The sequence below is a fragment of the Furipterus horrens genome, unplaced genomic scaffold (genome assembly GCF_987537825.1).
Source record: "Furipterus horrens unplaced genomic scaffold, mFurHor1.1.pri manual_scaffold_6, whole genome shotgun sequence".
Classification (NCBI taxonomy): Eukaryota; Metazoa; Chordata; class Mammalia; order Chiroptera; family Furipteridae; genus Furipterus; species Furipterus horrens.
The window spans coordinates 2,876,764-2,888,350 of NW_028327176.1; the positions used below are offsets into that span (position 1 = coordinate 2,876,764).

At 57.0% G+C, this 11,587-nt stretch overlaps 1 pseudogene; it reads right to left on the minus strand.

Moving 5' to 3' along the window:
* Positions 1 to 6,113: 6,113 nt before the first annotated feature.
* On the minus strand, positions 6,114 to 6,251 carry LOC150005587 (small nucleolar RNA U3; annotated as a pseudogene).
* Between the last annotated feature and the right edge of the window lie 5,336 nt (positions 6,252 to 11,587).

Here is an 11,587-nt window from a genome sequence, read left to right on the forward strand (position 1 = left end):
AGATTCCTTATACCTGATGTAATAGGCCAATTTATTTTAAAGTCTGAATAAATATCAAGTCACTTTTGGCAGCAGAGGTGGTTAGCGACCGTGACAGAGTGCCCAACACAAACAGCACCACAGAGATGTTCTGTGTCTTACACATGGAGAGGCGGTGTTTTGACTTGTTTCCCTGGCCTAAAATGCCCTCTGCCTTCCTCCCAATCCTGCTCATCTTTCAAAACTGAATTCAGGTGCCCCCCTTCTCCACAGTCATTCTAGCCAACGCCAGCCCCCCTGCATCCCTCCCACCTCTGAATCCAACCTCACTTAGTCCTTCAGATTAGTATTTAATTATAAGGCTGTCTTGTCTCGTTTCATGGTTATTCTGGTCTCCCTATTGGATTGTAGTGGGCAGAGCCCACGTCTTCCCGTCTTTTTCCGGGCCCTGCCCAGGAGGAGCAGGTGGAGACTGAGCGTCGGGCGGGGCTTAGATGTCCTCCGCGACCGGTTCGTGGGATCTTCCACCAACGCCAGTCTCCTGGCAGTCCTTCGTGACCAGGCAGGACTCCGCCGCCACTGCAAGACCACATCTGGCCAACTGTGCTACCCTCTCGTAGGGTTCTAGTTGAGAAGGTCAAGGGGGAAGAAGTGAGCCATGGTCACTTGCAATGCATTTTACCACCTACCCAGAGAAGTAGAATCTGATACAGAACACAGTACCGTGAAAGAGACAGAGGAGGAGGGTGGGCTCGGAGGAAAAGAGAATTTGCGTCAGGGCGAGGGGGCGGTGTTGACATAGAAGGAGGCGGAGGCAGAAAGCCTCCCATTTATGGAGCTGACAGGACCAGGACTCCAACCACGGCTCTGTCACCAGCTGGTGATACGATCTTGGGAGAGCCCTGCTGCTATGTGGTCTGGTCCTGGCAGACCTGGGAGCTTGTGACAAACTGAGTCTCAGGCCACACCTGAGACATCACATTTCATCAGGACCCCCAGTGACTTGCACGCATTGTGGGGTTGAGAAGTCTGCTTACAGGATGCTTGCTGCTTCCTGCTGCTCACCTCCGCCCACCTCATCCCCCTCCCCCCCAGCATGCGAGTCTCAAGGCCAATGGAGCCTCCAGCTGGCCTTGGAAGAATGGCCCCTCCCTTGTGAATCATTCACCGCGCACTCCATGGGTGAGCTAAGCTAATCAGTGCCTTCCGTCTCCCAGACCAGGGTGGCCGGTTCATGAATGGACACATGACCCAAGGGTCAGGCCAGTAAAGGTCAGCAGACAAAGCCAGGGCTGGTGTCTGGTCACTCCAGAAAGCCGACTTGCTGTTTCTCTCCCAAGATGAGAAGGAGAAAAGATGTTGGGGTCGTCACTATGGAAGGTGCCAGGTTGTCATTCTACGGACCATCTTTTAGAGGGTGTTGGGTTGTCCCTCCAGAGATCCACCTTCTCACTACTTGGGACCTGAAAATGAGCCACAGACTGAGTAAGGAGAGCCGCGGAGAGATACCGACGCCCCGCGGTGACCTCCATGCTGGGAGGGAGGGAGCTGGGCGGGAGAGACCATTGAATGACATGACCCACTCCACTCCCAGCCGGTTGGCCCGAGTCGGTCTGGTTCGGTTTTCTGGCACGGGAGGATGGAAGAGCTGGCGTGTCTGGCACGCCCCAAACGCTGCCTCAGCACACAGAGCGGCCACAATGAGGCTGTGGCGGTGGGTGGCCCTGGGCCCTGCAGGGACGGCTACCACAGGTGACCTTGTCCTGGAGGTCTTTTCCTGGCTCCAATCTAGTGTAGACAAAGAACAAAAACCCTGAGACAAATGCACTGACCTTTGGCCAATCTTGACAAAGCTGGGTTTTGTAGGCTATTTTCTTTTGCAGCATAAAATTGGGGGGCGGGTACAAAAATAGAGGATTTGAAGGAGACCGGGAGCACTAACACTTGTCCTTCATAAGATTTGTCTGTTCAAAGGCAGAAAAACGCTCTTCTCCTCTCCTGACGTTTCCTTCTAGAAGCCTCCCTTACGGCCCACCTGAGACTGGAGACGGCTCTCTGGCTGGTACTTTCGGAAACACAGCTGGCCAGGCTTGGCTCAGCTCTGCCCTTCTTTCTCCATCTGCTTCAGAAGGACACGAGGTCTCTGCTGCCGCTCTGGGCTGTTGGTCCCACCTGGGGTTGACTCCGTCTGTGGGCATCCACCTGCCCCAGGCTAGTGCCGCAGGGACTGGAGGGCCACGTCATCCTCAACTGACCTCAGTCTGAAAGGCCACGTGGCCACCACATGCCAAGCCACATCCGTCACCTTTACTCGCTGTCTTGGTTCTTACCATGTTCCAAAGCCAGGCTGAGAACAGGGGTGCTCTTTTGGGGAGGCCGCATGAGAGCTGCAGGAGTCAGGATGGATTGGAGGGGCTGAGGTGGCACTAGGGAAGCCACCCGGGGGTCCCTGTAGAGGACTGCGGCTGTGCCAGGGCAGGGACAGCAGAGAAAGGAAAGGCGGGGACATAGGAGAAAGTGAAGAGGAGGCGCCCCCAGGAACGGGCACCTGAGGACTCTCAGGCCGGAGGGAGGCTGTGATAGGGGAAGGGTGGAGGGGAGCTCAGTTTTAGGGGCCACAGGAAAACCCAGTGGGAAATGGAGTCATGGGGCTGAGGGTCCGGGGGAGGGGCAGGAGCTGCCTGGAAATGAGAACTGAAACGGGGAGTCCCCAATGAAATCCAGCGGGAGGGAGAGCGGAGAATAACGAGAGGTGCCGCAAGGGCGGGAGCAACGGGACAGCCATGTTTGGGAGGCTGCAGGGAAGGAACAGTGGGTGAGGAGAGGGACAGCTCAGGACAGGTCAGAGAGCAGGGACAGGAGCCGGGACAGGCAGAGGTTCGTGCAGGAAGGAGCCCTAGAAGCGTTCAGAATAAATAAACAAGTACCCCCAGGGCAGGGCCAGAGAAGGCCCGGGGGCACCGCTGGGCAGTACAGAAGCTGGGCGGCAGGACACAAAGACCCAGCCATCTTATTGGGGTCGGCATCTCGTCCACACCCAGGAGCCCCGAGTTGGAGGCCAGGACACCCGCTCCCTCCCTCCCCCCACGCCCACCAGAAAGCTGGGCTGAGAAAACACCCAGGTGGCTTTGCCACCAGCTGGGACGCTGCGTAAGGGTAGCCAAGGCAACACCGGTCGAAGCCATGGAACACAGAGGACCTCCGGGACAGGAGTCAGGCCACCGGCAGACCCGCAAGCCTCCCCGCCTGTCCCGCCCTGGCTCCCGCGGCCTGCAGCTCGGATGAGCCCAGAGAGATGACTAGCTTCCCAAAGCGGGGCCTCCTTAAGCATTTAGGGGGCGGGGGGGGGGGGCTGCATAAAAGGAACCACAGAGACTAAAAGAAAAGAACCCTCTGATCAGCTGCGTTCAAGTTGTCTACATAGGGAAGAAATTAACGTCACCTGCTAAGGTCAAAGAAGGCACGAAGGACAAGGCTCTGCATTTTTAACCCTGCTTTCTCACTCTGGTCCCACATTATGACCTCTCCGTGGCTCTGACGTCAATTCTACCACATACAGCAGCCAGGCCCATGTGTCCCGGTCATCAGGCCTTGGGGAAGGCTGTCCGCCGGCCTCAGAGGGGCTGCCTGGGCCACTGTCAACGGGCCTGTCCAGCTGCAGGAGGCGTCACTGCCCCTTGTTTGGTCCGCCCTCACCTATCATCCGATGGGCCTCTGCCGTGTGACATTCACGGAGAAAAATTCCCAGCGGGGTGATCAAGAGGCAAAACCATACTAAACCGTTTCCTCCACAGACAGGGTGGCTTTTCAGCAGGAGGTCAAGCCTCAGAAAGAAAGCCTTTACACGAAGTAGCTTAAAATGAAACACTACATTATGCCTGTATTCTGTAGCCGATGGCCCTCTCCGTGGTGAGAAGGAATGACAGTAAGAGATTTCGGGCCCTCGGAAATAAAGGTCCCGCGGGACCGGGGCTGAGTGCAGAGGGTCAGGGAGGCCACTGGAAGACCCAGGTCCCAGAAGCATTTCAGGAGGACGTGAGCGGTCCGCCAATGTGATTTTTCTGCTACGATTGGACCAAACACTTAGACATTCCAGTTCCAATTTAGAACCAGTCTTATTGTTCAGCAAGACAGACGTTCTGAGAAAAAGCACCCAGCTTTCGGTGAACTGAGAAGAAAAGTCTCCCACTGCGTTGCGTAGGTCACGCTCGGGAATCACTGTGTGCTCGATAAATACACATGAAACCTTCCGCGCGTCCTAACTGCTCAGCGGAAAGCAAACGATCGCGTCAAGTCCATACTACAAAATTATTCTCACACTCTTCCCCACTAAACCAATCGGGCTCTATTTCCAGATTTTCAGTGCTCAGTGGGACACATTCTCAGCCACTCCTTGGAGGCCAAGTACACACTCTTCTGAAGTCGCCAACACCCCGATCTCTGGCCCGGCCCCTGGAGGCTCGGGTGACGACTTTAAACTCCTTCTCTGCACAGAAAAGGGGCTAGGGCACTGTGGAGGTGCTGCAGGCCTCCCCAGCGCTCCCCACTCAGCTGGGGCCGTCCCTGGGAGGCCCTGGGGGGCCAGAAATGGGGCATCCCCGGGCTCCCTGGCAGCGCTGCAGACATCCAGCTGCGCCCTCGCAGGCTAAACTAAATGAAATAATTCCGTGTGAGAGGGAGCCCTGCTCTCTCTTCACTGATGCGCGTACGCACATGCGTACTTGTCCCCGAGAAACCGCCCCGTCTCTCATGCTGTCACGGTCAGCGCCCCCTTACACACCACAGGGAAAGAATAAGGTCAGGAAAACAGAAGCCGTCGCTCCTTCTTTCTGCCCCTTGTAGCTAAAGCCCAGCATCTCAGCCCAGCCTCACCGGGCCCCTCACACCCCCCCACCTCCCCACAAACCTGCCTGAAAGTAATGACGTCGTCTTCATTTCTAAGAAAGAGGCGCAGATGGCATTTTGATGAGCATCACTTCGCTGTCATTATCAGAGTCACACTTCAGAGAGCTTGTGGTTGCCCACATGGTGAAGAAGCATCTTCCAAGAACAAAGAGATAAAGAAATTGTTATATAAATGCGTAACAGAATACTATTTGGCCTTAAAAAAGGAGCTCCTCCTTTTGCCACAACATAGATGAACCCAAGACCATCGGGCTAAGTGAAGGGAGCCAAACCCAGGGGGGGAAGGAGATCCCATGCTCTCACATGTAGAATGTAGACAACTGGAATACAGAGAGCAGAGAGGAGAACGGTGGTTACCGGGGGCGGTGGCAGGGGATGGGGACGTGCTGGTCAGAGGCACAAAGCTGCGGTCAGGTAGGATGAACACGCCTGAGTCCAATGTTCAGTGTGCACGTGACAGTGATCATGCTCCTGACTCCCGGGAACTTGCTAAGAGACTAGATCCCAGATGGTCTCATGTCAAAAGGAGCGTGTCAGCCATGCGAGGAGGCTGTCATTGGCTTGACTGGAGACGTCACTTCACTGTGGGCCTGTGTCCTGAACCACCCTGTCACACACCTTAGACAGAGGTGCTTTGTATTTTTTTTTTTTAATTAAAAGTAAAGGAGAGAAAGGGACCCCACTGAGGTGACCTTGGGCATGTAGGTTTATCTTTGAACCCGGGACAACAGACAGAAACTGACGGTCTAGTTAGGGCAGCTCTGTGGTCCACGGCAGAGCCCACGGAGGTGTTCAGAGCGCGATTCCTCTGAACCCCAACCAGGCCTGTCGGCTGTAGTTCCCAGTTTCCTTTCCAGCGGTTCTGGGGGCGGTGCACCCACTCAGCAATCATTCAGGCCACGTGAGGTGCTGGGCGTGAGGAACGCGGCCGGGGGGCCCCAGGCTGTGCCCCCAAGTGCTCGCATTGGGGGTGCTGCTAAATGTGTGCTGCTTGAAGGCTGCAGTGGGTGACTGGGGACCCTGGAGGCCAGCAGACTTCCCGTCTGGGTTCCCTCGAATGAACTGCGAGGAAGCGCAGACCTTCCAAACTAACGCACTTCAGTCATGGGGCCGTGTGTGTGGCTTTGAAATGGTTTTCGAACTGTAAGTATCTCAGGCCCATGGAAAATTATACTAGCAATATACCCGTGAGCATGAATATTCTTAACATTTTGACGCATTTCCTTCAGACCTCTCATTTTCGAAGGAAAGGGGGTATTTTATTACTTTTTCTCTGTGCCTTCTCCTCGTGGTTTCGGGTGCTCCACACGTTCAGAGAAACTTCTCTCGTAACGAACGACAGGAATGATCCCCGAAAGTGAAGTCTAGAAAAAGTGTATTTTAAATAAAACGGCACAGATACGGTGGAAGTCCTCTTTGTAAGTGATGTAAATATTGCACTGCCTGTTTGTAAACATTAGAGAGCCGTTTGCACCAATTTTTCTATAACTGGCTTCCTTCACCTAACATTTTGTCTGAACGGCCCGCCCACGTTACTGCAGTCCACGTACGCAACGCCGTGTGGCCTTCCGCTGTGTGACTAGATGGCCGTTGGCTTATCCCTCAGCCCTGGGTAGACCCCTAGGCTGTTTGCAAGCTTCTGCTGCTGCAAACTATGGCCGCCAAGGACACCGGCACTTACCTCCTACGGCCAAACATTTGCTCCGTGAGACAAAATACGTGGAAGCCAAACTATAATCAGAAGTTTGCTGGGCGACCTCAGAGGGAGAGTGGGGACAGTCGCTGACGAAGTGACTGTGTCCTGTTGCGAGGTGTGCTTGTGCCCCCAACAGGGCGCTGGAGGTGGGGGTCCTGGGCTGGGCGCCGCCCCCACAGCAGGTGGACACCGGTGTCTGCTCCCTGAGTCCCTTCCTGGGCTTCCGAGGCGACTTTCTCCTTCAGGGACAAGTCCGCCCCTGGATGTGAGCTCGCTGCAATCCGACTGCAGTCACGCCGGGGTGCGAGAGCGCCAGGCTCTGCTGCCCCCTAACTGGAATTACAGTTTACCTCTTAGGGCGGGGTACCTCCCTTTTCCTGGGGACAAGACGGAGCTCCATTTGGCCAGCAAGGAAACGGGGGCTCCCAGAGGGCAGGAGGGGACCCCCTTAGCCACGCTGGCCCAGAGAGCAATGGCCTGAAGTGCGTTTCAAGACAAGTTTCAGTCCCACTGAAAGGGCGAAATGTCTGAGCGCACCAAGCGCCAAGGTCGGGCGGCTAAATGTGGGGCCTTGCACATCGACCTCTGAGGATAGGAACCCGGCAAGTGGGGACCCTGGCTTCAACTTCCACAGCGCCTGGTCCGGTGTGCTCCCGCAGACACCCCGTGATGTTGACGGCTAAGGTCCCCTCCACCACAAATGGTCCCAACACGCGCTGAGGCCCGTTCAGCCGAGTTTCTCTTTTCCCGTCAGGCCCCTTCCTGCCACACAGGGGCCACGTCAGACAGCACATGGGTCCTTTCCTCTGCGGTCCATGCCCTCCTGTCCCTTCCCCGCCGGCCTCTGGACCTCTCTGGCCCTGGGACCCCACCTGCAGTCGTTGGGGTGGTTGGGACCATTATTTCGGGTCCCGTCCCCAGCAGCAAAGGTAGGTCTTACCTCTACATCCCGGAGCAGTGCCCCTTTTCTGCCCATCATGGGGGGGGGGGGGTCTCTTTGCCAGCAACACGGCTGGGCCTTCCTCCACGTGACCCAAGATCCCCTCCCTGCCAGGACTTTGGAGCAGAAGGAAGGAGGTAGCGAGGTCAGAAGAAAATTCCAGGTGGCCACACATGTCACAGGTACGCACCAAGAGGCTGCGGGACAGACAGCTGCCAGGGCCTGGGCCTTGGAAGGAGTCAGGGCACGAGGGCTCTCGTCCCAGCTCTGCCACCAACTCAGCAGGGCTCTTTGAGATGGTCCCTCTCTTCACCTCGCTTTCCTCACCTGCAAAGGAGGAGCGTCTGAGTGGCATCACCTCTGGGCGCCGTGATTCTTTGTGCACGGAGCCAGGGAGGTGCCAGTCCTGCCGAGAGGACTCCCTGGTCTCCCCAAGTGACCCACGACTTCCTGAGGCCTGGAGGCGTGGAGGCTGGCCCTGCGTGACAAAGGAAAGGGAAGCAAGCTTTCCAATACATGGCTTTAAGCTGCTTTCTATTTTGGCTTTTATGGCTGGAAAAAATGCCTACCTGCAGAACGTTCCAGTGGGGTGCATTTTCCCATGTACATGACCAAACGGAACGTTTGCCAGTCACATGAGCTCCCACAGCCGTGTTTCAGCCGATTCTGCGCAAGGCGACAAACTCGGGCTGTGGAAGGGGCGCTCACACTTCCATTTTTAAGTGTCCCTCTCTTTTCTGATGTCTTCTGGCCTCCTTCCCTTTCCTTACCTCGGGAGCTCCTGAACTGGGTCCATGGACGTTACAGGGCTTACAGATGCACTTTGGAGGGTCTTTGGGCCCCTAAAATTGTAGGGTACACATACTCTTATATCCTAGCTCTCACCTGATCTTCAAAGGGACCCTTGATCCCCCAAAATGGCTCCTGATTATGGTCCTTGCTCACATGAAGAAAAATGTCCAAGCGAGAGCCGAGTGTGACCCAGCAGCCCGGCAGAAGGGGTCTTGGTGCCGGCCTCAGGGCGACCTGGCCTTCAGCCTGCCAGCCGGACGCGGCTTTGGGACAAGTGGCCTCAGTCCTGGGAGCCTCTGCTGCCTCTCTGTGACACGTGTGGTATTGGAAGGATGGAACTGCTTCATCACCGTGAACCCCAGTGCCCCACCGGTGTTCAAAGAACAGTAGACCTCCTGCTCCTCAACATCGAGGGAGCCAGCGCTGCCCCCCAAGTCGTCCCCACGTAACCGGGCTGCACGGGACCTCGCCTCTCGGGAGGAATCAACACAAGCGGAGGGCAGCCGGCTGGGCCGCTTTGACCTCGGTGCTCTGCTGCCTCCAGAGGTTCAGCTTCTCAAGAGAGGCCAGTCTGCCGTCCCCACCGAGAGCCGCCAAGACCCCCATCCACCCTGCCCACGCCTGGCCCTCAGGCCCCGCGCCGCCCCTCGGGGGATGCTGTGGAGGAGAACGGGCTCCTGCGCCCACCCCAGCGCTCCACCTCCACGCCGCGCGCGTTCCCCGTCCACCTTTGCAGCAAAGCCACTTCCTTGTCCGTGAGGCACCTAGGACCCCGCTCACACTTCCCCCCCGACTTTCATTTCTCATTACTGTCCTGAGCCACATCCTTTGCGCCAGAAACAGCTTCCACTTCTGCTAACCTGTGGGCACTTCCTCCCGGCCGGCCTCTGCCTCGGGGCCTTCGACACCCACACCTCCAGGAGCTGTTCCCAAACCGTGCACTTGACCCTGATTGGGAAACAGTGAGTCGGGGGGTTCCCTGCAAACCTTGCTGGGGGCTGAGGACGCGGAGGCCCGTCCTGCTCCCCAGCACAGACCTGCTCATTCCCACCTCTAAGCAAACGCAGGGGAGACCCCCTCGTGTGAGTGCCTGCAACTTAATGCCTCACATGTTTTCCCTGTTTTCCTGGAGTATGAGATACAGGTGAGTGTTCAAACCCCAGCTCCACCCCCAACCAGCCCTGAGCCAGTCACGGCCATGACCTTCGGTCCTACAGGCAGGTCAGACACAGACGAGACTCCACTGCAATCCAAGGTGGGAGTCCGGTGGATTCTGTGGCCAGACCAGCCTGGGCAGGGCTGCAGGAGGGAGAGAAGCCAATATCCTTTCTGTCCGAGAACGGGGCAAAGGGAGCATTGAACTTGAACCCTCCCAACTCCTGTGAGCTTAAAAGGGCCTTACAAGATTGGAGTGCCTATAATAGGGTTGTCACCTAATAATAATAATAACAACACAGCCATTTATGGGGGGTCTACGTGGTGGCAGGTGCCAAATGCACCCCGCTCCTTCTCCTGGCCACGTGCATGTTAGGATCTCGCTTGGCAGAGGCGGAGTGTGAGGTTGGGTGGCACAGGACTTCCGCTCGCAGCCCCGGAAAAGCCAGGTTGGTCGGTGCCACCGCCACCACCACCGCATCCCCCTGCGATGTTGTCACCGTAGTGCCACAAGGAAAGGGCGCTGCGGGGCCTCAGGCGTTGTTAGCTGTTGTCGCGGCCCACGAAAGAGCAGGCCTCCGCCTTTCCTCTCTCTGCCTTCTAAGGGAGCCCTTCAGGGGCCCAGCTACACCTCATTCCCTGGAGAGAGTCCCAAGCAGACAGTAACCACAGAAAGGGGCCCCCAGGCCTGGCTGGCTCCAGCCTGGCCGTGGAGTCAGAAGTCCTCCCCGCAGGGCACCAGGACCCCAAGGCTAACGAGGTCCTGCAGGACCGTGAAGGTCTTGGCCGCTTCCCCAGGGCAGCTGGACACACCCCAGGTCGGGGCAGAGCTCTCGAACTCAGTCAGATAGCGGCGCCCGAGCGCCCAGACTTACGAGTCTGTGGCGTGCCCAGAAAAATGACCGCAGTCAGCTCTTTTTCTCCGTCAGAAGGCATTCTGCAAAGCCCAAGAGCTACATCCCCAATGGGAGCTCTCCCCAGACCCCAGGGTCCACTCACTTCAGAGCCTGGGGTGGCCCAGACCCTGGGGCCCCAAACATCACACCCCCCAGGTTCTCTCAGGTGGGGCGAGCTGGCCGGCCCTCCTCAGCTAGGAGGGGACCACAGGGAGGGGTGTGCAGAGAGAGCCCAGACGAGGCGAGGACGGGGCCGTCGTGTGAGCACAGGGCACTCGCCACCGGCTGCTGCAATCCTCCTGCTCCAGCAGCCCTGAGCTCTGTGGCTTTGAAGAGGTTTTTCAATTGTTGGACTTTCGCTTCCTCCTCTGTAAAGGAAGGTTGGCAGCAACCACCTGGGACAGGTTTCAGGAGGGCTAACCGGGCTGATGTGGTGAAGCCGTTAGCACACAGGACAGGGACTCTGCTGGGCCCCTGACTGGCGCGACCTGCTGCTAGGCTCTAATCAGAAAACCCAAGCACAGGGCGCCCCACGGTCGCCAGGAAACCCTAGAGCCACCAAGCTGTGATAAGGACCTAATAGGGCAAAAGGGGTCAAAAGAATCCCTACCCCAACTTGACACACAAAATTAGGATTAGGCTCTGAGGGTCTCGGAAGTACCCCGAGGCCTCCGATGGGTAAGTCAGGCGCATTTCTTAGGGAGATACCAAAGTTCAGCTGCCCTCTGTTTCCAGACTCATGTGCCCCAAATAACCACCTCCAAGCGCTTGAGCCCAGATAGCTGCATTAAGTGCTCACAAACTGTTAATGGGCAGCCGGTTTTCCTGTGGTTTCCTCCCCCGACCCCCTCCTAGCAGGCTGCAGCGAATGAGTGATGGTCTCCATGGCAACCGCGAAAGCTCCGCTCACCTGAAATCCCTGCCCCCACCGCCCCGGGCCCAGCTGGGAGGACAGTCTGACCGCTGAGTTACTCAGCCCTTTCAGATCCCTGAACAAAGGTTGTTTTGAAATGGCTCATTCGGCAGCGAGGTGAAGACTTTGTTCCTGAAACCAGGTGCCGAGATGACAAATACTTCCCTTTAACCGTTGGTTTTATCAAACCGGGAACACTAGCATAATCAGGTGTACTGAAACCAGGAAGCACCTTAGCCGGCCACAGACCTGGGCGCACTTTCTGGCTCCGACATCCTGGCCCCGCAGGTAGCCCCTGCTTATCACAGGGC